The following is a 6,000-nucleotide window of genomic DNA, read 5'->3' on the forward strand; positions in this document are numbered from 1 at the left end:
GAGATAATCAAGTAGTTTTGTATGTTTTAAAAAATATGATTAGGCATGCTGATTATTTTTTTAATGTTGAATTATCCTTGCATCCCCCTGTATAAATCCAACTTGGTCATGATAATTATTCCTTCGATGAATTGATGTAGTCTGTTTGACAGGATTTTATTTAAAATTTTTGAATGGATATTCATTAATGATATTGGTCTATAGCTCTCCTATGCTTTATCTATAATTGCTTTAGGTATTAGGACTCTATTTGCTTCATAAAAGTAATCTAACAGAGTTCTTTCTCAATTTTTGAGAATCATTTGCATTGCGTTAGTACTCACTGTTTCAGAGTTTGATAGGATCCTGTGAATCTACCAGGACTAGGAGTTTTTTTTCCCTTTCATACTCCCTTCATAGCTAATTGTATTTCCTTTTTTGAGACTGAATTATTTAAGCTCTCCTTTTGTGTCTCCTGAGCTTGAGTATTTTATGTTTTCGAAAGAATTCCCCCATTTCTTTTACTTGCTCAGTTTTGTTAGCCTTTAACTCTGTATAGGTCTGATAATTCCTTTTATTTCTCCTGGTTTTTTTTATTTCACCTTTTCCCATTTACTATTTTGTTGATTTGATTTTCTCCCCTTTTTTTTAGATCAAATTAACTAAAGGTTGATTAATTTTATTAGTTTTTTCAAAGAAACAACTTTCAGTTTTGATTATCATTTATTGATTTTTTTTGTTTCCAATTTGCCTTCTTCTCTAACTTTTAATATCTCTTCTTCTGTGCTTGTTTTAGGTTTGTTTATTTGTTGACTTCCTAAATTTTAAAAATGTATATTCAGTTCATTAATCTTCTCTTTTTCTATTTTTTTGAGGGGGATATCTTAAGATACAAATACTGTCAGGATTATTATGTCAAATTTCTTGACATTATTGAAGGGGTCTTGGTGACCTTTGTGGGTCCATAACCCACACTTTGAAAACTGTTAGTAGAGAGGAAAACATTCACTTTGTAAATCCGTGTTATGGAAGTTTTTGAAGAGAGGGGTCACAGTAAGTTTTCTAAGGGTCTTCTTACTTCAATGGTGTTCCAGAGCCTGTTTATACCAGATATCAAGAACTGATTGTAAATTTTTTGGTGGGAACAAAATTATACCTCAAAAACCACCAACCACTACAAATCCGAGGTTTAAGTTATTCTTTCATTGTCTAGACTTAAGAAAGTGGTGGATAGAAAGTTAATAATGCAGATTAAATTGGAAAGTATGAGAGCTGGTTGTTAAATATTTACCAGAACACCACTGGCTTACTTGGTTGCTATATGTGAATGGAGGTGGGGTTAGGTGGGTGAAGCCCATCTAGGACTAGGACAAATCAATAAAATTACAAGAAGGGATGGCATGAGCACAGTGCTAGTCCTTAAATAAGTAGTTACTGGTTGATAGGAAGGAATTGTCCATGGTAGTATTCTGGATAACTTGGCTTGGTTATTTCCCTTTGTGAATGATAGAGTGGACTTGGGGCCAGCTAGTTAGCTGTGTGACTATGGGCAGACCTCCATTTCCTCAGGCATGAATCAAAGGCCCAAGACTAGATAATCTTTTAGTTTTACTCCAGCTCTCAAACACTTTGTTACTTTTATAAACCTGGGATCTCATTCATATTTGTACTCTCAAACAGTACAGATTTCAGTCCATCTACACCCTCTTATCCTGGATGGTTCTTTTCTATGTCCTATGATTTATGTCAACTTTCCAAAGTAAGTGTAGCCAAGGTACTCTGGGTATTCTCCCAAATCTCTTGACATGGTGTGGATACCAGGCTTTCTGGCTTTTTATTAGTTTATTTTTCACTTCACTGCTTCTTGCTATTTAAAGAGGTTAAATTGATCACAATCTTCTGCTATTCCCTGCAATATTCTACAAGTGAGTTAATACTAAACTGATGTTGCCTCTGACTATCATCTCTTTCCGAATGGGGGAGATGAAGGGTTCATTATCTGAGGTGATTTCTAGGCCCTTTAGGTCTCCTCATTGTGATGATTGATTTACAGTGGCTATTTTTTTTGGGTGAGGACTTTTTAAAAAAAATAAATTTATTTGCTTTTGGTTTTCAACAGCCACTTCCATAAGTCTTAAATTTTCTCCCCCTTCTTCTACCTCCCTCCCTGAGATGGCATGCAATCTTATATGGGTTCTACACATACATTTGCTTTAAATACATTTTCACATTAATCATGTTGCATAGAAGAATTAAAATGAATGAGAAAAACCATATCAAACCAAAACATAACACAAAAGAAAATAGTCTGCTTCATTCTGCTTTCCAATTCCATAGTTCTTTCTCTGGATGTGGATGGCATTTTGCTTCAAGAGTCCTTTGGGAATGTTTTAGGTCCTTGCATTGCTGGGAAGGGCTAAGTTTTTCAGAAACAATCCTTGCACACTGTGACTGTTACTATGTTTAATGTTCTCCTAGTTCTGCTCATTTCATTCAGCATCAGTTCATATATATCTTTCCAGGTTTTTCTGAAGTCCTCCTATTCATCATTTCTTATGCCACAATAGTATTCCATTACATTCATATACCACAACTTGTTCAGCCATTCTCCAATTGATGGGTATTTCCTTGATTTCCAGTTCTTGGCTACCACAAAGAGAGCTGCTGTAAATATTTTTGTGCATGTGGGACCTTTTCTCTTTTTAATAATTTCTTTGGGATACAGTCCTATAAGTAATATTGCTGGGTCAAAGAGTATGCACATTTTTGTAGCCCTTTGGGCATAGTTCCAAATTGCTCTCCAGAATGGCTGGATCCACTCACAGCTCCACCAACAATGAATTAACATTCCAACTCTCTGATAACTTCTCCAACATTTATCATTTTCCTCTTTTGTCATGTTAGCCAATCTTATAGGTGTGATGTGGTACCTCAGAGTTGTTTTGATTTGCATCTCTAAACAATAGTGATTTAGAGCATTTTTTCATGACTATAGGTAGCTTTCATTTCTTCCTCTGAAAACTGCCTGCTTATATCCTTTGACCATTTTTCAATTGGCGAATGACTTGTATTATTGTCAATTTAACTCAATTCTCTCTGTATTTTAGAAATGAGACCTTTATCACAGACACTAGCTGTAAAAATTCTTTCCTGGTTTTCTGTTTCCCTCCTAATCTTGGTTGCACTGGGTTTGTTTGTGTAAAACCTTCTCAGTTTAATGTAATCAAAATTATTCATTTTGCACTTTATAATGTTCTCTATTTCTTACTGGGTCATAAATTTCTCCATTATCCATGAATCTGACAAATACACTATCCCTTGCTCTATAGTATCAGCCTTCATACTTAGATCATGTACTCATTTGGACTTTATTCTTGTATATGGTGTCAGGCATTGGTCTATGCCAGTTTCTCATTGGCCAATTTTTCTTAAGAAATCATGGGAATTTATATTGATATCTGTTTCTAAAATCCATTAAAAAAATCATCAACAGCTTGTTAAAAGAGGTCAGAATTGCCTCAGTTGCATCCTTTATCTTTTCTTCTTTGTTTTTTCATCTAATTTGATACTGGTTTTGATCTCTGCTTTAACTAGTTAGTATTCTGACTACATACACAAACAGCTAATTTGATAATGACCACTATGGTGGTAAGGGTGATTAGGTGGAACAGTGGATAGAGTGCTGGGCCTGGGGTTAGAAAGACTCCTCTTCTTGAGTTCAAATCTGGCCTGAGATACCTACTAGCTGTGTTATCCTGGGCAAGTCACTTTACCCTGTTTGCCTCAGTTTCTCATCTGTAAAAGGAGCTGGAGAAGGAAAGCGCATGTCACTCCAGTATCTTTGCTAAGAAGATGCCAAATGGGGTCAGAGAGACTGAAAACAACAATTTTGGTAGTAAGCAGTCACTTCCTGCCAAAATGCCATCTTTTTAATTTTTTGGGTACTTCCCATATACAGTGCTTTCTGAAACTCTTCTTTAAGAAAGTATTCATGAATATAGACCTAGAAGTCTTTGACTTCTCATTTATTACTCTGTAATTGTGTTTTCATATTTTTCACCGTTGCTCCTAATTGTCACAAATTATTATTCTATAAAGTATATATTGATTTGACTTTCTCCACCATTTCATCCTCTGAAACAGGTGTCAAAGGATAAGCCACAATTATTTTCTTGTTAGTCTTCTTGTAAATACTTATCATGAGCACACAAAGCTATGCAATCATGTGCCCCATGAAATGATGCTTCTTGTCACCTTTGGATACAATAATAATCATAGCTAATATTTGTCTAGAGCTTTCAGATTTGCAAAGCACTTTACAACTATTATCTTATTTTATCCTCACAACAACCCTGGGAAGTGGGTACTATCATTATCCCCATTTTAAAGTGTCCAACCAACTATTGACAAGTCTCTCTCTGTACTCAGTTGGTATGGTCCCAGGAAAGCAGATAGCCTTTGCTAGGACTATATTTGCCAACTTTGCTAGCATAGCCGTTAAGAACCTCCTTGCTGGTCTGAGTCATTGCCACAGGCCTTCTATTGTTTGTTTTCTAAATCCACAAAATGAAAATGGGATTCCTTGGTAGCTGACAAGATGTTCACTTTGGCAACACATATCCTACAGTTGATGGAGAAGTCTCCCCTCACTTTCTTGGATCTCTGAATTCAAGTGATATCTTATTACATACGATAGGCTTTGGGGCAAGTTAGATCTAGCAAATGTTTTCTAACTTAAGGGCTACAAAAAATTAGTAGTTAACTAACTTTCCTTCCTTTTGGGACTTCCTACTACCAGATTCTATTGAATCTGAAGGACAGAATGAACCTAAACTATATGGGAGAAAAACCAGAACTTATAGACTAAACCACCCAAATTCAATGAGTCCTGAGAACCCCCATCATGTGGGTGTTTCAAAAACATTATTAGGTGGTGACCTGGGAACATGGTTCTAATTTCCCTTTGGCAGGTGGATTATTTCCCTAAATTTTCTCTCTTTTTTTTTGGTCTTTCAAGAGACCATGACTACCTTTTGCTCAATAGAATCTCTAAATGCAGAGCTAAACTGAAGGAAAATTATAAACTTCACTTTGCAAGCCCTAGGTGGTCATAATCTCATACTAATCAGAGGTAGGCGAAGAAAATTCAACCAGCCTCTCTTTACCAGGTTCCCCCCAACAAAGGACTGCAACTCAGCTTTGAAATCCCTACCTTGCTCCATCAAGTTTGGCTTAAAATGCTCAGTAGGAGTGTCTTTTGAGCTTAGTGAATTGACTGTGAAATGAAAAGAGAAACAGGTTGATTGAAGTCATCAAAGCTGAAAGCCTGTTTGAACTGTGATGTGTCCTGCAGAGAATTTTATGAATATGCAGAACCAAACAGGAACTACACTAGAGGCTAGAGGGAGTCAGCAAAAGTCTTATTTTAAATCTCAGTCAGTGGAGGCACTTGTTTCAACTCATTAAAACACATAGTCTGTTAGAGACACTTAAAAAAAAAGAAATGACTCTATTGAGTCCTGGGGATCTTCTCCTGTTTTATTTTTAAAGAAAAATTTCTAAATGTTCTACTACATGGTTTCCACTTTCAAAGAGTCTGAGAAAAGTACAGGGGAAGTTCTCCTAAAACAGAATGGCAGATTAGATCTACGGTCTGGGCTTTCATAAGGAGATTTCCATTCCCTTTACAAGCCTTCAAATGGTCTAGCTAATCTTCTAAATCCATTTGTACTTGTCAGTGTGATGGGCTTGACAATATAAATGATGTGTTGACTGCTCTTTATCTAAATAGTTCTTCCTGGTTCCCCTAATTTAGTCTTAATTTCCTAATTTTAGGACCAACCATTTAGTGCTCTCCCTGTCCTTTATCATTGCTTTCCATCCCAAGCCCTCTCTCTGTTCCCAACCCCTTCCCCATCTCCATCTCCATTTCCAAGCCTGGAATCCTTGTGACTGGTCACCTTTAGGCCTTCTATGGGCAGAAAGTCTCAGTTTAGCGGACTCTTTGAGTACATCCTCAGT

This window comes from Notamacropus eugenii, chromosome 1 (assembly GCF_028372415.1).
Source record: "Notamacropus eugenii isolate mMacEug1 chromosome 1, mMacEug1.pri_v2, whole genome shotgun sequence".
Taxonomy (NCBI): Eukaryota; Metazoa; Chordata; class Mammalia; order Diprotodontia; family Macropodidae; genus Notamacropus; species Notamacropus eugenii.